Genomic DNA, 22,169 nt, shown 5'->3' with positions numbered 1-22,169 from the left:
CACTTTCCATGTTAGGTGACATTTGTGAGGATATGGGGCTCCAATATACACTTGTATCTTTTAAAAATATTGTAATGAGCATTTCACAATGTAGTTTCTATTTGTAGCCAATTTTAGTAGTAATAGAATATGAATCACTAGCAAAATCCAATGTCAATGCATATGAATCTTCAAAATCGATTATAGGGATAGATTGTAAGAAATACCCTTGTGATCTCAATAAGAATTAGTCACAACCTTAGGGCCAATTCTATGCAATACTTGGTGACATAATAGAGAAAGAAAAAATAAGGCATTTTGAGTTGGTGGCATAGTTTTAACGTTAATATGTCAAAAGTTGCAAATTTCAAATATGAACTCCAAGGGCTAGTTCATTGGGATGGGGATTTGTGTAGTTATGGGAGGCTTGGTATGCAAAAGAAGTTTAAAAACTCTTGATCCATGCATATTTGATGCTTTTGAATGTGGAGAATGAAGGGGAATGTAAGGTGAATAGTTTGCACTTGAATTCATTTTGAAGGTATTCCTATCAGTTTGAGATCCTTTTATATTGACTTCTCTTTGACAGTGTTGTAGGTGACTATTTGCCTTAATTTTGTGAACCTAATGACTGCATAGGGCTCATTCCTCTTTATATATTTTTTGTTTCATTAGGAATGTGGTATTGACATGTATTATAACATGTTTGACTAACAAAAATGTAGAGGTAAGGTTGATAAGATGGTGATAATTGAACTTGAGGGTAAGAATTCTCAAGAAAGTCATGAAATTTGAGGGTTTGGCATTAGATTTGAGGATCTATCCAAATGACGACATATTTTTATGAAGGATTATGTTTTTACATGATCAATGCATGGTGACAACTTCATTTCAAGTGTAGAAGTGTTTAGAAATGTGTTTTTGAAAAAGCCCTAGATTTAAGGGTCTATTGGTGAGAGTTTGTAAGTTAGCCTATCAAATGGCTATGGCTATGAAAATGACTATAATAATCATTTTCTTGGGTCTAAAATAGAATACTACCACTTGGTTTGGGGTCTTTGGATGGTGTTATGTTTATAGTTGCTTTGGAAAATAGGGCTAATCAAGCCTTGAGTTGGCAGGTTATTGTGCACACAATTGGTCCAAAGTAGTGATACGTGGTTTCCATATACATTTTATATATCAAGAAAGGGTATCTAAAACTATGATTGGTTTGTCAAGTGTTTTGGGGAGTTTGAGAGAAAAGTCAAAAAAATAGGTCTACAAGGGCTATAAGGAAAGCCTAGGTAAGCCCTGTAAGGGATTTGATGTCAAATAAGTGTTTGAAAGTCCCTAGGTAGCTGAAACATCTTGAATGTAAAATGAGGAGACCTATTGGGGTGTTAGATCAGATATTGGAGGTTGATGTTTTAGTTTGTACTTTTGGGACAAACCTTGTAAAGAGGGATAAGTTGGTAGTTTGAAACCATTGGTTGAGAAGACAAACTATATCTTAGATCTTAGCCTTGGAGTTAATGTGATGCTATCCCCAATGCCCTCATGATATTGGTCTTTGTTTAAAGTTGAATTCACTTGACCTAGCACAAGGCTATATTTTGATAGAGCAATCTCTTGTCCTATCCTTGAATTTGAATTCATTATGGTAACATGTTCTCATACTATAGCAGCATGGCTCTAGTTGATATTTTGAACTTGTCATGTATACTTTGAATGGCTATATCTATTGTACATGGTTTATTATCCTTACAAAAACCATTTTATTGAAATCTATCATAGAAAGCTTTTTGGTTGATAAACAAAATTATTTAAGATTGGTGCTTTTCATGTATAGATATAATGGCGAAATTTTCTTTCTATGAGAAAATAGTGGATGGTATATATAAGCACATGATCCCTATACCAAAGGAGAAGTGCTCCAAAGTAGTTCAATTGGGAGTAAGCTTTGTAGAAGGTTACATTGCAGGTGTCTCTTGTGCTCTTGTTTCCCAGCCAGTAGATAACTTGGTTTCAATCCTAAGTTGTAGCAGCAGTGTATGTGTGATGGATGTAAGATTAATCTCTTACAAAGACTAATATGAAATAAAAACATAGTATTTTATTTTATTAAATATATTAATTTTCTATCTTCTATTATAGTTCTTCTTTTTGTTCTCAGTTTTAATTGTGTGTAATGTGTATAAATATGTCATTTTTGTAGGCAATTAAGAGTATTGGTGTGGTTGTCTTATTCACCAGAGGATTGTCACTTCGTATCTTGACGGTGGGTACCATGATTGGAGCACAATGGGGTATATATGATGCTTTCAAGGTCTATTCAAAAATGTGAGTTTTTCAATCTCCTACAACCTTGAATGATTTTGGTTTCCTTTCCATTCTCCCAATTAAAATAAGGCTTCTTTTTCACAAGCCTACTTCTAGAGCAATGACAAGAGCTATTCACATCCAAGGCTTATTCAAGTAATAATTCTCCAATTTATATTGAAGAATATCACAAGGAAACATAAATGAGGGTCCCAAACATTATAATGTTGGGGTAGATGAAGCAGGTGATTGGATCATTTCAACAAATTGGGAAATCACATGTGAACCTTAAACTAAATAGGAAATAAAAATAATAATATCTACTGATCTAAAAAATTAAAACCATTATAGTGTTACACCAATGACACTAGGGCATCAACTATATCCATAAATATGCAACCATTCTATTTCAAACAAACTGTAACATTTAGGAGGAAAATTTTAGAAATCTTGAATAACTAGAAGTAGAAATATTATCCAATTTGCACTCTTACCCTTGATAGCAATGATTTTGGAATAGATTGTATGAAATAGAAGGAAGAAGCTATCTTTGAGTCTCTCTCTATGATGTTTTGTACCCAAAATCTAGAATTGATGCCAACCAGAGATACACATAGACTGAATAATTTTGAAGACCACCAGAGGTATTTAATCAATGTTTCATTGCTTGGGCCAATAGTAATTTCCAGTTGGAATTTATAAGAACCAAATCCAATCACCATAAAGGTGAAACAAGCTGACTCCACCACCACAAAATGAACAACTCTTGGTGAATTACCCCATACTCATGCAAACATAGCACATTGAAACTTGGTGAACATGGCATCAATTACCATTACCTGGTCGGCTGCATGAAAAGTGAATATCACCTAATAAAAAGTCAAATGCAAATTTTTCTTGATGATTAGATGGAATAATGACCTATTAACCCTAATAAAGCTAGGCGATTGGGCCTCCATGTAATGGCTCACAAATTGCCAAATTCAACACCATGAACTCCTCAAATTCACCAAAATACAAAAATTTGCTACTAAATTATACCTTGCACAAAATCAATCACACATTTTAACACAAGTATTTAATGTGGAAACCCAATTTGGGAAAAACCACCAATAACATGCTACCAAATTTCACTCTTCTAAAGTGAGCCCTGTGAGGAGCCAACCCTATTAAAGGTTACAATACACACTATTAAATTTGACCTTGATTAAAGGATTTCAATCACTCTATTAGGAGTGAGACTTATTTTAGTACTTTAGAATATTCCATTATAATTTCACCCTATTAAAGGATTTACTCATGACTATTAGGTCAACCTTAGTCTAAAGGATTTATCTAGACTAATACAATTGTGAGAAAGTAACAAGAAGACTTGATCTAATAATTAAAAAACTCACTTATAGATTACAAATCTCATGTTTGATCCTCATACTATTTTACATTCATCCTCTTTGTCTCTAATAACTTGTTCACCCTTCAAGCCTTCATCTCCTTAAGCCTTCTTGCTTAGTATGCCAACTGCAAACTCTTTCATTCAGCCACCATATGAACCAACACCCTAAACTTCTTGTCTTTCTTAGGTTCATGCACTTAAAAAATTTCTTTTGGCCTATTATCTCCTTATATATAGAATTTAGATTTTTTTCCACTTAAACATAATTTTCCATCTTAGGGTTAGGTCAAATTCATTTAATCTTCCCATCTTTCCATTTTGTTCCCTCTAGAAACTTCCTTTACAATCTTCTTTGTATTCATCTCAAAATGATTTATCTTGAATTCTATGCCACCAACTCATCATACTTATCTTCCACATGCTTCACACAATTAAATAGATCAAATTTGTTGGCTTAGATTTGTTAAATCTTCGATCAAACTCATTTTATTGGCACTCTGCAATAACATGTTGTTTTCTCGGCAACCACTGTCTTATGATGCTTAGTCAACACTAGGTTTCTCATCATAAACTAAGTGTCACTCAGTTGCCAATACCATCTTCTAAAGCTTGGTTCATAGTAATATTTCTTCACTCAACACCTACTATATTTCTCTTTTCTTGGCACATACTAAACTTTCTTGGTCGTAACTAACTTTCTACTTAGCCTGCACTAACTTTCTTAGCTTCCACTATTTTCTTGGTTAGGCTTGGGAGACAAATTTCTTTTCTTATTTGTCTTCTAGTCTTTTCTCAAATATCCTTTCATTATAGCCTTAAGTAGATAAACAATAAACTATATCATCAAAGTCTTTCTTGGTCTTAGTGCTTCTTTTATACACCATATAACTCAATCTTTCCCTAGGTTCTCTTGTTATCCTTTCTTTTCAAATCCTCTTTATCAATCAATCAAATGATAGCATTCAAACCAAAGTAAGAAATTGTCTCACCAAAAAGTAGTAGGTTTGATATCAATGACTAAATAATGATTGTTCCATGATAGGTTTCATCAATCTTCTTCATTTTGTCAATCTCCTTTCAACAATATCCCTCTTTGGCATTGATGGAAAACCAATACCAACAATAAACTTAATACCTTTTATTGAAATCTCTCCCTCTATCAATATGTGTGCCTTCCTCTGTATACTTTGATCTCTACCTCAGATTTCTCCCTCATCTCTTCTTGTCTCTCTTTGACAAAAAATATCATTCCTTCTTTGATCTCTCTGATATCTCCTTGATTTCTCTAATATCTCCCTCTTTGACAATAATGCCAAAGACTTGTCATCTATACATGTAGATATAATCAATTTAGGTTCTCCCTCTATCACCTTGCATGTGACTATAAATATTTTATTTTTAACTCCTTTACTTTAGGTAGGTCCTAAAGTAAGATCCACTGCATCAAGTTGTAAAATATGTCATTCAACTCAATTGATGCAAGGCACTACTCTTACTTCCTAAGTAGCTTTGGATAGGGTTATCACCCCTAGCTTACGTCTAAGATATTCATGTGTATCCTTAGGTAAAGCCTTTGTGAATATATCAACTCTCTATTCTTTTGTATTCACATATTCCATTAGATCACTTCTTTGTCTTCAACCAATTCTCTCAAGTAATGATACTTGATTGCAATGTGCTTTGTCTTTTTGTGCATCAAAAGATTCTTAGATATGGTTATAGCACTTGAATTGTTAGAGTAAATGAATATAGGTTGAATTATTTCTTCCTTTTTTCCTTTGAGTAACTATTTAATCCATACCACATTTGTGTAATTCACTGTAGCAGCCACATATTCAACTTTAGCAGTAGATTGTGAAATACAATTATGTTTCTTGCTAGTCCAAGAGAATAATATTTTGTTAATCTTAGATTGGTTTTGACATATGAGTAACAACATAATTAAGTCATTTATAATCTATGTACTTAGTTCATAGTAAAAAAATAATGCATGTTGAGCATAATATGTTATATAGTGCATGACGAGTCACTCAAGTGTTGAGCAATAGTATGTGTCGAGTGATTCAAATGTCGAGTAACTAGTAAGTGTCGAGTCACTCAAGCACTAGGTAGATAGTATGTGTCAAGTTATTTAGATGTTGAGTTTTCAATGGATGCTGAGTCATTTAGAGGCTATGTTACAACATTGAAGTTATAGTTACAATTTTGACATAGTTGTTTGTAATGGCACAAACTTCTATGTAAACCATTTTTGAGCCGACTTAAGGATTGTTTTATGATCTTAGATGATAATAATGAATATTTATTATGAATCCCTATATAGTACATACATCCAATCTTAAGTCATAATATGGGTGAATCACAATCATTGATTCATACCTAACCCTAAGTCACCTAGGTCTTCTTAAGGAGGAAAAACCCTAAAATTTTGATGAATGTGTAAGGAGAATAGAGAGAAGGTTTTGCATGTGTAAATAGAGCATTCATGGTGACTAAAGAGTTGTGATTTGAAATACATTGTAGAATTAGTTAGAGGATAATAGAGGAAAGGAATCAAAAGACAACATAGATGCATTTGATCAGAAAGGATCAAGTACACATCAGGAAAGAGGTGATCTATAATCAAGCAACACAGTGCTAATTGAAGGATCATTGCTGAGACATTCTAATAGGTGAATTAGTTAAATCTCTTAATAGAGTAGTATTACTAGTCTATTGTAAATCCTTTAACAAGGTGCTTACTTCATTGTAAGTTGAAGTTCTTTTAATCAGGTACACTTCTGATAGGGTGTTGAAATCCTTTAATAGGGTAAGATCTAACAATCTTGAAAGCCTTTAATAGGGAAGACCTTTCATAGGGTAGATCATGTTTCATGATCAAAACATTGTAACCTTCATTGGATACACTTTATTACCTGCAATAGTGGAGATTTATGGATGTCATCCCCACCCAATTTGAGATTCTCCTTAAAGGGTTTCTGGGTAACCAAATACCTTGGTTCATACATGTGTTGAATGTTTTTACTTTCATGCTATGGATGTATATGCTTAATTTAATATTTGAGTTTACTATTTGAATTGTGAGATGGATGTGTGGTGAATGATATTAAGGTTGAAGTTTTAAGTTTTGATTCACCCCATCACACCCCCCCCCCCCCCCCCCCCCCCCCCTTCATAGAAGATTTTACTTTTCCTATTGTGTTTCCAAAAATTTATATTAGAGATTAATTCTCTGAAAGTTAAACTTTGCATCTTTGAGGAAAGATCTTAGAGATGGAAGTCTACAAGTTGGGAAAGACTATTGAGAATTAGAAGATTAAAATACAACTTACCCTACATTAGTTGAATGAAGCAAGAGAAAAGTTAAAGAGATCATCAAAAAGAAGGAAGGAAATAGCTATTGAAGAGAATGAAACACATTACTAAGAGATTGACACTACTAAATTGTTTACAAATGGAAACATAAGTGAATTTGATGCAACAATTGTAGATCTAATGGAAAAGAAAGGAGCCCTAATTGAAGAGGTTAGAAATCCCAAGAGAGAACAAGAAGTCCAATTAGCATTTCTGTGTGAGGTGACTAAGAAAAAGAAGAAAGATGAAGAGGACAAAAGGATATTAACCAATAAACTAGAAGAGAAAAGATTAGAGGTACAAATAATTTCCAACATGCAATTGGAAACAATGAATCAAGTCATGATTGCAAATCACAAACTGAATGGAAAAGATATTGAGATCACAACACTAAAGTTGCAAAATGAACAACTAAGAAATGATATGAAAAGAGAAAAAGAGTTTGTTGAAAGCTTCACTAGACCTAGTGAAGCTATCAAATACTTTGAGCAATTGTTGAGATCTCCTAGATCCAAAAGTGATACTTTTGGATTGGGGTACACTAGTACTAAAGAAGGAGAATCATCCTAATTGATCATATAGACCTTAAACCCTAGCATTTAATGCTCAGTGCTTACATAGTTCTAAGCTCAGCTTGAATAGAGATTTCAACTCACTCAAATTCCATGTGTTTTTCCTCATGCTTAGAAACTACTATGAGCTTAGCCAACACTATCACTGATGATAGCTTAACACCAAATAACATGCACTCGACAGTCAAAGTGAAACTATTCATGCATGATAGTAAAATGAAAATTATCATAACTTAAAGATTTCTTCTAGGTTATAATCAACACTTTGCATCTTTCTTCATGCATATATAATCTTTTTAGAACTAAATCCTTGGAGCTGATGTATAGTATGTCTTTTAAATATCAATCCCACACATACCTCCTGATTACTTAATTGGAGGTGGTATGATCACTTGACCCATTGGGTGAAGTGATCCCATTTGAACTTGATATGCTACAATCTTCCTTTCTCTTCCATATCTTGTTTATCTCATCTCTAACATTTTCAACATGTGCCTTTCCTTTGCCTTTGTCAAACTTAGTACTCAATGCCTTTGACCTTGTTGGACAACTCCTACTTATGTGACCAGTCTTTAGATAACTAAAACATGTAGTTTGACTCAACCATCTTTTGTAGTCACTTTTGAAATGTGTGTTCTTATGCAATTTTCAACAACATTTCCATACTCTTGACAATAATGATAACTATAGCTAGTATTATAATCTCAATTATAAGAGTTGTCATTGTGCTTTACCTTCGTTTTCTTGTTTAATGACCATTTAGGCTTGGATTTTTACTCATATGCTCTATGTCCATACTTTTGATAGTTATAGAAATATCCTTCAAATATTTGTGTGCTTATGGTCTTGGTTTTATATTCATGTGCCTAATGTCCTTGTTTGTTGCATTTGTGGCAATGACCCATGAACTTGATTGAAGATGACAAAAGGATATTAACCAATAAACTAGAAGAGAAAAGATTAGAGGTACAAATAATTTCCAACATGGAATTGGAAAAAATGAATCAAGTCATGATTGCAAATCACAAACTGAATGGAAAAGATATTGAGATCACAACACTGAAGTTGCAAAATGAACAACTAAGAAATGATATGAAAAGAGAAAAAGAGTTTGTTGAAAGCTTCACCAGACCTAGTGAAGCTATCAAATACTTTGAGCAATTGTTGAGATCTCCTAGATCCAAAAGTGATACTTTTGGATTGGGGTACACTAGTACTGAAGAAGGAGAATCATCCTAATGTGGTGAAGAAAGAAGTAACAAAGGTAAGAACTCCAAACCTAATTTTTATAATTGTGGTCAAATAGGTCATACTCCCAATGTTTATAGGAGGAAGATTGCAAATCAAAATCCTAAGTAGAAGTTCATGGTTCATTGCCACAAATGCAACGAACAAGGACATTAGGCACATGAATATAGAACCAAGACCATAAGCACACAAATATTTGAAGGATATTTTTATAACTATAAAAAGTATGGACATAGAGCATATGAGTAAAAATCCAAGCCTAAATGGTCATCAAATAAGAAAATGAAGGTAAAGCACAATGACAACTCTTATAATTGGGATTATAATACTAGGTATAGTTATCATTATTGTCAAGAGTATGGAAATGTTGTTGAAAATTGCATAAGAACACACATTTCAAAAGTGACTACAAAAGATGGTTGAGTCAAACTACATGTTTTAGTTATCTAAAGATTGGTCACATAAGTAGGAGTTGTCCAACAAGGTCAAAGGCACTGAGTACTGAGTTTTAAAAAAGCAAAGGAAAGGCACATGTTGAAAATGTTAGAGATGAGATAAACAAGATATGGAAGAGAAAGGAAGATTGTAGCATATCAAGTTCAAATGGGATCACTTCACCCAATGGGTCAGGTGATCATACCACCTCCAATTAAGTAATCAGGAGGTATGTGTGGGATTGATATTTAAAAGACATACTATACATCAGCTCCAAGGATTTAGTTCTAAAAAGATTATATATGCATGAAGAAAGATGCAAAGTGTTGATTATAACCTAGAAGAAATCTTTAAGTTATGACAATTTTCATTTTACTATCATGCATGAATAGTTTCACTTTGACTATCGAGTGCATGTTATTTGGTGTTAGGCTATCATTAGTGATAGTGTTGGCTAAGCTCATAGTAGTTTCTAAGAATGAGGAAAAATACATGGAAGTTGAGTGAGTTGAAATCTCTATTCAAGCTGAGCTTAGAACTATGTAAGCACTAAGCATTAAATGCTAGGGTTTAAGGTCTATATGATCAATTTCCACTCATTTGACATTATTTGAATTTGAAGGAGAGCACAAAGAGATAAAGGTGAATTGGATCATTCCAAGAATTTTCAAATAGGATTCAACAGTTTCTCAACACCATCTCAGTAGATTTATAAAGGTATTTATCATGTGTTGAGCTATGTAGTTTGAATTTTTGCAAACCCTAGGTTTTCATAATGGCATCTAGTTATTCAACAACTAAGGTTAAAGAGGGTTAAGAATTTTTGAATGTAAAATTGATAAGCAATGAGATCAAACAACCAAAATTTAGAGCTATGCTTGATATTTCTTATAAGTAAGATCCATTTGGTGTGTTATTGATGGTACCACCACAAGTTTTAATGATTCAAGACATGAGATGTTGCTACACATGCAAGGTGGGTAGCATAGGTGACATCGAGATTAAAGAAACCTATGGGAAATTATATGAAAATGGAGTATTAAAAGATGAATTCAAAATTGTAGAGAGAATAGGGTTAACCCATGCCCTAGATTCCCCCAACATCTTCAAAATAGAATGGATAAAGATAGTTCTAAGTAAAATTCATGATAATTCTATATGGTTGGAAAATGGACCAGTGAAGATCAAAAAGAAGATTGTCCACACATTAACAAGGTATCCAATCCTAGACTAACCTAAAATCATGAGGAGTGAGGAAAAATAAGTTTTTTGAAAAGAATACAAGGGCAGTGTGGAACAAAAAGGAATGACAATTGACACTATCTCAAATCCCTTAATTTATTTTATAGTAAGGATTATAACACACAAATTCTATCAATCTAGTAGTCTCAACAGTGTACCTTGTATTGTTGTTGACATGGGCTACAAAATAGTTAAGAAGGATCATACTTATGACCTTGTAGAGTTGCAATTATAATAATTGACAAAAAATTTGGGAGCAATATGGAAGATCAAGAGTGCATAATGAAAATTTGGTTCAATTATTATATTTATATTCTTCTATGTACAAAATACATTCCCTACTTTTGGTAAAGTTGCATGGAAAACAAACAGATCTATTGTAGTACAAATAGGTGATTTTATTGAGAACCTTGGATAAAATTTTGAGTCTATGATGACTAGCTACTTTAAATTTTTTAAGAAGTCAATGAAGAAAAGACTAAGGATACCAGTTTGACTAGTTGAGAAACATTTCAACAATGTTTTCTTTCTAGTTGACATTGACTTCACATATGTATAGGCTGCAATTCCAAGAGTTAGATGGCTCAGGCCACTAGGCTATGAGATCAATGTGGATGAGGCCTCTGTAGCAATTATATCTCTACTTGCAAAAGATGTAGATATGAAGTCTACTACCTTTGGGAATTATTCAATTTAGCTAAATCTGAGAGAACAATGGATTTAAAAACTACCTCAATGATAAGAAAGAAAAACAAAATTGTCAAGAAGCTTAAAGATTAATTTGGTGAAGAATAAGAGGAAAATGAAGAAGAAGAAGAAGAAGAAGAAGATGTTCCTACTCAAGCACCACTAGCCTTAACTCAAGGTCAAGGGGAAGATCAAGTACACAAGGTAGAAATTGAAGAAGGTGATGAGGGAGAAGAAGCTAGTGAAGCACCTGAGAAGAAGAAAAATAAATCTAAAGCCCCAACAATTAGCAAACCAAAGAAGGTTGTAAAACCTAAGCCTATAGTTCAAGCTACTTGAACCAGCACAAGAGCTACTACTAAGAAGTCTCAACAAGTAGTAAAGCCAAAAGAGAAGAGGACTAGATTAGCTAGCAAAAAAAGAAGATTTTGAGAAGAGACTGAGGAGACAGTATATAGCTCCAATTGAATCTAATGAAGAGAGGCCATAATCTGATGACAACAACCAATTCAGTGTGGTAAGTCATAGCCCTTCCTCAAATTTAGATAGTATATGTGAGAATATAGAGAATAATGTTGATTTATTTGGTCTCACACATATTGAGTTTGATAAACTTGGAAAAATTTAGATGAACCAAGTAGAGGAGTCAATATATGTCATGATAGTGACATCCAAATAGACTCCAATTAAGATTTCCAACTCATTACCAAAAGATCTATATGATAGAATTGAGCAAAAGTGGCAATATAGTCTCAATATAGAAAGACAAATCAGAGAGACTACACTTGCACAAGTGATGCTAGAATTGGATAGGGAAACAATGGCAAAGGAAAAAAAGAAGCATGCATGAAAATTTGCACCTAAGCACATAGAATTTAGCATATTGCAAAATAATATAGAGGATGTTATATAGAAGACCACCCAATTGTGGAAGTCATTATATGGTTTGACAACATCTAATGCAATAGAGCAAACACCCATTGAGGTAGGTGAGGACAAAGATGAACAACAACAAGTAATTGAGGTTACTATAGTTGATACTAAAATAGTTGCACATGAGGAAGGCATTGAGACACATGAAGATACACACACACTAGATGAGGTTGAGTAGTAGATAGAACATAGTATACTAGATACACTAGTGCCGAGTGCCAATCCTCAACATAAGTTAAATACAAACATTGATACTATAAATATTAAGGATGTTTTGATACTATCACTTAGAACATCAACCCCCTTATAGAGGAAGACTTGAAGAAGATATTGGTAGAATCCACTACCTAGGCAAAACTTTGTGAAAATCCTATGCTGGTAAGTGTTGATGAGATTGAAAAGGCAGAAAAGGCATTTGTAGGGGAGAAAAATTATATACAAGAGAAATTTATATCCCCTCCTCAATTTACCATGATACAACCTACATTAATTCTTGTAGTGTATCAAAGAAAAGATTCATCCATGACCAATATCAACAAATTGGTACACACTATGTCAGTACCAAAAATTGCTATAGAAGCACAGGATACAACACAAGTTCCAACAAGTTAGGTAGATACTCATGCACCTATAGAACAAGATCAAGGTGTAACTAAGAATGTAGAGTAAGTAAAGGATATGACTAAAGAGCTAGGTTTGAATACAAAACTTGAGGAGAAACTAGCAATACAAAAACTGGTGACTTTGCTAGGAACTGTTACTCCTCTAAGTTAAGCTCTTCATAGGCCAAGTATAGAAGCTATAAGTTTACAATCATCAAGGTCAAGTCCAAGAAAATCAAAGGTAGATGAAATTAAATCATTTGTTGATGTGAACTTGGATAAAGTGATTGAGATACCAAAGTTTAATCTTGAAACCATCACTATTGAACAGATGAGTATACTACAAGATGCTCTTGCAAAGAAGAAAAACCAAGAATTGCTTATAAGGTAGAATAGGTAGAAGCAAGCTTTGCTAGATATCAAGGAAATTTTTCTTGATGCATTTAGCTTGCCAACACTAGAAGAAACAAAGCCTATCATAGAGAAGATAACTAGCTTAGTTGAGAAGGTTAATGATACATAAATGGATTCAAATGAGAAATTACTTGAACTATCTAAAAAAAAGTTTCAAAATAAGGTTAATAAAAAGATATCAAGTGCTATTGCACTATTAAAAGTTGAGTTAGCAACCAAAATTGAGAATGTGAAGAGGGTACTAGAGAACATTTTCTCTTTATACACCAAATTGTGTAATACAACACTTTTCACATAGGAAGTTAGAAGTTACATTTGTAAGAATATTCCTTAGGGTAGAATTTACCCAAAACCAAGGAACTCAAAAACACAAGCACAAATTAGACCAAAGTATGATCAAAATAACTGTATAGTATTCAATACAATGTACAAGTACACTAGGAGTGCCTGAATATAAAGGCCTCTAAGATTCATCTAGAATGCCTTGGAATAACCATCATGATAAGTCATACAAATAGGCACATGTCCACTAGATATGGGTTATCCTCCATTAAGCACAGAAGTAAGTGCGATGATGAGAGTATAAGCCTATAATGGTGTGACACAAAAATTAGTATTGTAGACAATGTGCTAAATTAGGAGTGTGAATAATTGTGTTGTCTACATGACAACTCAAAAAAGTGTGCAAAATCCTAAGTGCCTCATAAAAATAAATAATAAAATAATGCAAAATAATAAAATAATGCACTAACCTAAGTAAACTTAAGTAAAGTGTAAATAACAAATAACTATTTACACCAACATCCCCTTAAGTGCAACTTAGGTGAATGCACTTAAGCTCACAAATTGTAAGATGTGTCCTGGCTAAAAGGCCATGTTAGGTACCCATGTACAAAAGTAATGCTATAGAATAATGCAATGTAATCTCTCATAAATTAGAGAAAGAGGGAAAACCTCATGGGAAAAACCCTCATCCAAAAAGAGAGATGAGTACAGTAGAGAAGATGAGAGAGAAGAAGACCTTGGATGAGGAAAAAATCCCTCCTAGTAGAAGAAGAGAGAAGTCAAGGGACTCCCCTTTCTAAAACATCCTACACCCCCAAGAGATCTCACAAATGAATATACTTGACCTCGGTGCAGGGTTTGGTGAAGATATTAGTGACCTATTCTATTTAGGACAATACTATAGTGCAATGATCTGCTCATGTATAAGCTCTCTGATGTAGCACATATGAACCTCAATGTGCTTAGTTTGCTGATGCTGAACTGTATGCTTAGAGATCTTAATGGCACTTTTATTGTCACAATGAATAACTATAGGCTTAGGTAGATCAAATCCAAACTCCTCTAGGATGTGTTATAACCAAAGAGCCTCTATAGCTACATTGACAGCTCCTCGATACTTAGCCTCTATGGAAGAAATAAAAACATTATTTTGCTTCTTACTTTTCCAAAAAATAGGGTTAGAACAAAGGTGAAATATGTACCCTAAAGTGGACTTGCAAGAATCTAAGTCTCCTGCATAGTCTGAGTTTGTGTATCCAATCAGCTGAAGCCCTATACTTGTTGCATAATGTATCCCATGTGTATGTGTACACTTAATGTAGTGCAAAATGCACTTGCTAGCCTTCCAATGAAAATCATGTGGTTCTTGCATAAAGTGTGAAACCATACCAACTACAAAAGAAATATCATGGTGTGTATGTGTCAAGTAGATAAGGCTCCCAACTAACTATCTATATAAAGTAGCATCAACAAGTGGAGTTGTGCACTTAGCCTCTAGCTTGGCACCTAATAGGGAGGGAGTAGGAGTAGGCTTGTAGTCACTCATGTGAAACTGAGAAAGAAAGTCAAGAGCATACTTGGGTTGTGAAAGTGTAATCCCTACTAATGATTGTTTGATCTCAATGCCAAGGAAGTAATGTAGCAAACCTAGTCTATCATGGAAAATCTGTCCTATAAAGAGGTCTTGACACTGGCAATGATGGATGAAGTGCTCCCTATAATGATCAAGTCATCTATATAAAGCACTAATATCAAGTGAGAGTCATCCATCTAAAGATTTTAAACATTCAAATCAGAGTGACATCTAGTGAAACCTGCTAAGAGGAGGAAGGAATCCATTTTGGCATACCAAGCCAGAGGAGCTTGCCTAGGACCATAAATAGACTTCTTCAATTTGCAAACCATAGTAGAATCCTATACAAACCCCTATGGATGCTCTATATAAATTTCCTCATGAAGATCACCATTCAAAAAGGTTCTCTTAACATCCATCTAGTGTACAACCCAACCATGAGCTGTAGCAATTGCTAGTGTCAGTGAATGGAGTTCATCTTGGCAACCTGGAACCTTCGAGAAACCTTTGGAAACTACTCTAGCCTTATGTTTATCCACACTTCCATCTGCTAAAAATTTGGTTCGATAGATCCACTTGCATCAAACCACTTTTCTTCCCTTAGGAAGGGAAACTAAGTCCCAAGTGTTATTTTTCATCAAAGAATTATATTCTTCCTCCATAGCCTTGTCCCATTCTAGAATCCCTAATGCTTCCTTAAAAGACTATGGATTTGAAGTAATGGCTATATATGCATGTGGAAATGACTTGTGCTATGACCTAGTCCTCTGAGTGTTTGAAGGATTTCCCACCAATGAACCTATTGCATCAAGGGTTTTTTGTGCCCAATGAGGTTTAGTGGAAGAAGAAGAAATGGCCTCAATTTTTTGTTGACCCTATGAAGTTGGTGTCCTCCTAGTCAAGGTTAGAGGAATCTCATCTTCTGAGTCACTTTCATCACTATGATCGCTATCCACAAAGGAGGAAGAAGGAGGAGTTGAAGAAGCCAAGCTTGGACATGTCTCTTCAAAATTAACACTCCTCTCATAAAATATTTCATGAGTCTTTGGATCCATTAGTTTGTAGGCCTTGATATGGTTAGGATATCAAAAAAATATGCATGGTTTACTTTGTGGTTCTAATGCCTTTTGCTTTTGTGGAGGTATCCTTGCCCGTGCTAGACAACCAAAATGTTGAAGTGCTTTACACTTGGTTTTCTACCTCACCATGCCTCAAAAGTTGTTATTCCATCTAAGGCCTTATGTAAACTTCTATTTCAGATGTAGTTGGCACAACACACGGCTTCAGCCCAAAACATTTGATCTAGAGACTTGTGTTGAAGCATACACGTAGTCATTTTCTTAAGGGTTCTATTCTTTCTTTCACCTACACCATTTTAATATGGCATGTATGCAATTGAATGTTGAAGATCTATATCCTCATGTATGCAAAATTCTATAAGTTTGAAGTTGACATATTCTCTACCATTATCTATTCTTAGGATCTTGATGGCTTTCCCTAATTTTTTCTCAACTTGAGCTTTGAATGTGATAAAGTTGTCAATGAATTCACTCTTATGACCAAGGAAAAAGACCCAAGTGTACCTTAAAATGTCATCAATAAATGTGAGAACATAGTAGGTTTTTCTAAAGGATGGTACTAGAAATGGGCCAGCTACATCACTATGAACCAATTCTAGAATAGTAGTTTCCTTCCAAGACTCCCCCTTGACATATTTCTCTTTAGGATATTTACTTGCTTCACAACCTAGACATACACCCTTTGAAAACTTGACTTGAGGTCCTTACTATTGAGTTGTTTAAGGTAGTGATCATTAAGATGTCCAAATCTCTCATGCTATAGTTTACTTTGTGTGTTTGAATGATTCAACAAGGTAAGAGACGTGGACTTAGGCACAAAATGTGAGAAAGAATAAAGTCTTGTCTCATGATTTTACTTTCCAACTTCCACCATTGAATCATCTTTGAGATTTTTCACCACCACTGTGTTGGGGAGGAACTCTACTTTGTTGCCACATCCATAGTGAGAAATATGATAGATGGAGAGAAGGTTGGTGCTAAGTTTAGGAAGATGTAGTACATCCTTGAAGATGTCATTTTCCAACTCAGCATTTCCTTTACCTTCTACTTCAACTTGAGTATCATTGCCCACATAGATGTAAGGTACATTTGATGGTTTCAATGAGGAAAATTGCTCCCTTGAAGCACCCATATGATGTGTTGCTCCTAAATCAAGAACCCATTTCTCAGCATTATTTGTACTTGCAACTAAAGCTTGTCCCTTTCCCTTTGAAGTGGATGAAGATCCCTTATCCTTATATGCATTTGGTACATCAATTTTGTGTTTCCTCATAATGTTGACCAATTCATCAATCTACTTATCTTTGCACTCAACTTCATCATGACCATTCCATGTACAATAGGAACAACTTTTCTTCTCCTTTTTATTGGAATTGTTCCCCTTTTGATTATTCTTCGAAGAAGACTTTCCTTGTTGTGAAGAAGAATGTTGAGTGGAAGAAGATTGATTTGAGGAAGATCATTATTTTGAGGAGGATTGTTGTGTGTCATCTTGTGGCTTAGCCTTCCATTGCTTTTGCTTCTTATTTGAGTTTTTACCACTTGAATTACCTTCATTTTCTACCAAGGCTATGGTTTTGGAAGCTTTGAGAATTACCATACCCACTAGATTGTCATGTTCTAAGATCAACATTTCTGAAAATTTCTTGAATGAAGGCTTAACATAGGCACTACCCATTGTTAATTTATGTGTATTAAAGCTAGAAAAAAAAGGAGCATATTCAGATGGAAGATGAGTCATGATGTGTTTGATCATCTTTCCATCCTTAATGGGTTCACCACAATCCTTTTGCTGTGCCCTATACATTTCTAATTGGGTAAGATAGTCTGTGATAGTGTCAAAATTTCTATGATCCAACTTGAGAAGTTTATCCTCTATGGTGTAAGCCATGTTTTCATCTACTGTCCCATACAAAGCTTCAAGTTTTTCCCAAACCTCTATTGGATCGATAAGCTTCCTAATGTGAAATTTGATTGGATCAAAGATATTTTTCAACAAGGTTCCTAAGGCCATCTCTTGTTTGGATTCCCTATCTTCTTTCTGAGCTTCATTAGCATTAGCAGGAGGTTTCTTTGCTGCACCAGTGACATAATGCAATAAACCTTTTTCTACCAATTACTCTTTAAATTTTTCTTTCCAAGTAGCATAATTATGCAGAGTTAACTTTGAAAAAACCCATAATGCAAGAACACGAGATCAAGGAGACACAATACACAGTACACCCCCCCCCCCCCTTTTCACTCAATAAAAAAATCCTCCCAAATGAATGATTTTGGCACTTTATATATAGTGCTTTTACAATGAGCCACTTGTCAAAATGGATAAAGTGGGCTTTCTAATTTTTTTGATTACAACCTCTATATAGAGTACAAATTTGGAATTTTACAATGTAGCTCAAAAATACAATAATTGTGAAGCAATACAATGCAAAACATGACCTATTTCTAAAAGTGGTATTTTTGTCCAAATAAGACTACAATCTAACTATAGATTTGAAAATTAGATGAAAAAATATACACTTTCAAAAAAAAAGGAACCTGAGAAGGAGTCTAGATGAGCTCGTACGATGCATTTGAAGTTGCAAAAAGTAAGATTAGATAGGCACAATCGCCAAAAAATGCTTATTCTAACAAATCTATGCACAAAAACTAGAAAAAAAATACACCACTAAAAAATTTAGGAAATTTTACAAAAAATCAAAAAAATTGCACCTAATTTGGAGTTTGAATGATTGAGTTATGGTCATTTGAAGTCAAGCTACCAAATCAAAACTACATCTAAAAAGGGGTCTGTAGAGGAAAACATTGTGTTAAATTTGATTGTCAAATAGCCATCACAATAGTTCAAAAATACCCTAGAATGACAATTAGATGACCATCAAATTTACGCTCATGATTTACTGACATTAGTGAAAATGACTAGCCTATGATGATGTCACCTTATACAATTGTTGACATGGCATGTACAAATTCATACAGAATGGTATAGATGGGTACAAGTCTAGCTAACATGTAATGTACAACTTGCTAATTGCTTACTAACTAGTTTGACAAGGCACAATTGTATCAGTGACGTGTCACCATGTGTCTCTAATAGTTCACTAACCAAGTGGATGAGGAGGGAGTCTGGGCTGACAATGATTTTGACGTGGCTTGTCATTTGGACACTCATGGATAGTTGGTACATAGCTATCTATGCAGGGTTTTAACTTTCCATTGCCAAAAAAGGTGTGGCAATAGCCAAGAATTTTAATGTCTACCAAAATCTTATATGCATTGTTGGATTTCAATAGCGCATTGTTGGATTAATTATTCGGTCGGTGGGAGTTTTTGCGGGCACTATTTTACAAAAGCACACCAGAAAATTAAGATTGCCAGTTTCGACAATAAAATAAATGGTGGGGGATAAGTTTATTAGTCCCACACTGGTAATGTGTGGACATTGAAATGTTTTTAAAAACCAACCCATAGATAATTGAAAACAAAGGCACTCACTATGGTTGGATAGTGCTTGCTGCTGAGTGGGTTGGAGGTCGTCGGTTTGTTATGACCTCAGCCAAATTTGCACCGAAATGGCCAATAATATTGATGAAGCCACCTATTAATTAAATATACTACAAAATATGGAATATTCCTTGTGGAATATTCACAGGTTTAGGGCTGGGGTGTGACTGCTTAGTGCCTAGACCAAAAAAAAACTTCTCTGCCTAGACGCCCAATAATCCAATTTTTTTTTTCAAAATTGTAGAAAAAAATATAGAATTAAACTAATTTGAAAATTAATTTAATAGATCAAAAAAGACCATACCCAAATTTTAAAATCAAGCATTTGGGTTCTAATTTGCAAAAAAAATTGCCTCCCAGTTGACTATGGCCTAAAATAGGCAAATTTATAGTCAATTTTCACTGAATCATCACTCTGGATGCAATGGTGAGGTCCACTTCTACTCTAGACACTCCCAATTGTAGCTAATGCTCTAGATCTAAATTAGGTCTCTTAGAGAGATGAAGTAACGAGGTCTCTAATGGCTATGTGACAAATATCTCCCTTAGCTCTAATACCATGTAAGAATCTATCTTAGGGCAGAATTTACCCAAGATCAAGGAACTCAAAAACACAAGCACAAATTAGACCAAAGTATGATCAGAATAACTATATAGTATTTAATGCAATGTATAAGAACACTAGGAGTGCCTGAATATAAAGGCCTCTAAGATGCATCTAGAATGTCTCAAAATCAACATCATGATAAGTCATACAAATAGGCACATGTCCACTAGATATGGGTTATCCTCCATTAAACATGGAAGTTAGTGCGATGATGAGAGGATAAGCCTACAATGGTGTGACATGCAAATTAGTGTTGTAGACAACATGTGCTAAATTAGGAGTGCAAATAATTGTGTTGTCTACATGACAACTTAGTGAATGATGCAAACTCCTATGTTGTAGGCACCATGTGCATAATTAGAGTTGTGTACTTCTATGTTGCCTACATTACAACTCACAAAGGCGTGCAAAATCCTAAGTGTCTCATAAAAATAAATAATAAAATAATGCACTAACCCAAGTAAACTTAGTAAAGTGTAAATAGTAAATACCTATTTACACCAACACACATAATAAATTTGGAGAGTCATATACAATCAATTGACATAACTCTACCAAGGTCTCTAGCCCAGAGTTAGAAACATTTCAAGAATCTCCTAAAATCCCAAAGTTAGTTAGCACTGCTACATGTAGATGAAGCAAATATTAAGGCTAAATTGATCAACATCTAGTCAATGTTGATTTCACATATGGAGATATTACATAAGGAACTAACCTTTGTTGAGACACTCATGAAGAAAGATCCACATCTTTCTACTCATGAAGGCTTAGTACACCTTGCTGTCGAGCTGGCCATCCAAATCAAATCATTGGAGGTAGCTTGTGACTATTGGGATGCTTCTTTGAAAATAATACTTGAGTTTCATAAAACATTTTTGGACAAACACACTATAAGTGTATAACCCTTTGACATAAGTGTCAAAAAGGGGGAGAAATAAGTTAGGGATGGAAATAAGAGAAAGAGAAGTATGGGAGAGATAATGATGGAGATAATATTTTTGGGGGAGCTACTATTTTTTAGAATGACGAAGTCAATGACAGAAATAGAGTACACAAAACAACTTATGCAAATCTACTCAGCAAGAGGAATGATTCTGGATTAGGCAACACAGTTAAGTCAAGGGGAGTTATGAGATTTTGAGGTATGATTGATAAATCATGTTTTTTAAAATTTTGAAATTTTGAAATTTTGTATATAAGCCCAATAGAGATATTGAATATATGAATTATGCTCGTAAGTGAAGATTATTCATGCATGACCAAGTGTTTTTGTCACTCATGCCAAAGGGGAAAATTTTTAATCTCAGATTGGTTTTAAAATATGAGTAAAAATATGCTTAATTCATTTATAAGCTATGTACCTAGTTCATGTCAAACAAGTAATGCATGTTGAGCATAAGATGTCAGATAGTGCATGCTGAGTCACTCAAGTGTTGAGCAACAATATGTGTTGAGTGATTTAAGTGTCGAGTAATTAGTAAGTGTCGAGTAATTAGTAAGTGTCGAGTAGATAGTATGTGTTGAGTTATTCAAATGTCGAGTGATCAATGGATGCCAAATCATTCAAAAGCCGAGTTACAACATTGAAGTTACAATTACAGTTTTGACATTGTTGTTTGTAATGGTACAAACTTCTATGTAAACCATTTTTGAGCTGACTTGAGGATTTTTTTACAATCTTAGATGATAAGAATGAATCTTTATTGTGAATCCCTATTCAGTAAATGTATCCAATCAAAAAATAAAATAATTAAGTGGTAATATGGGTGAATCAAAATCATTGATTCATACCTAACCCTAAGTCACCTAGGTCTTCTTAGAGAGGAAAAACCTTAAACTTTTGATGAATATGTAAGGAGAATAGAGAGAAGGTTTTTCATGCACAAATAGAGCATTCATGGTGACTAAAGAGTTGTGATTTGAAATACATTGTAGAATTAGTTAGAGGAGAATAGAAGAAA

The 22,169-nt window shown here is 34.1% G+C and overlaps 1 pseudogene; it reads left to right on the top strand.

Moving 5' to 3' along the window:
- Nucleotides 1-1,815: 1,815 nt before the first annotated feature.
- LOC149541828 (mitochondrial phosphate carrier protein 3, mitochondrial pseudogene) lies at nucleotides 1,816-2,305 on the top strand (annotated as a pseudogene).
- The last annotated feature ends 19,864 nt before the right edge of the window (nucleotides 2,306-22,169 follow it).

The sequence above is a fragment of the Cupressus sempervirens genome, chromosome 8 (assembly GCF_028749045.1).
Source record: "Cupressus sempervirens isolate cs-2001-9-10 chromosome 8, ASM2874904v1, whole genome shotgun sequence".
Taxonomy (NCBI): Eukaryota; Viridiplantae; Streptophyta; class Pinopsida; order Cupressales; family Cupressaceae; genus Cupressus; species Cupressus sempervirens.
Note: the sequence above shows the minus strand (reverse complement) of the source record. Positions and strands in the feature narration are given on the sequence as shown.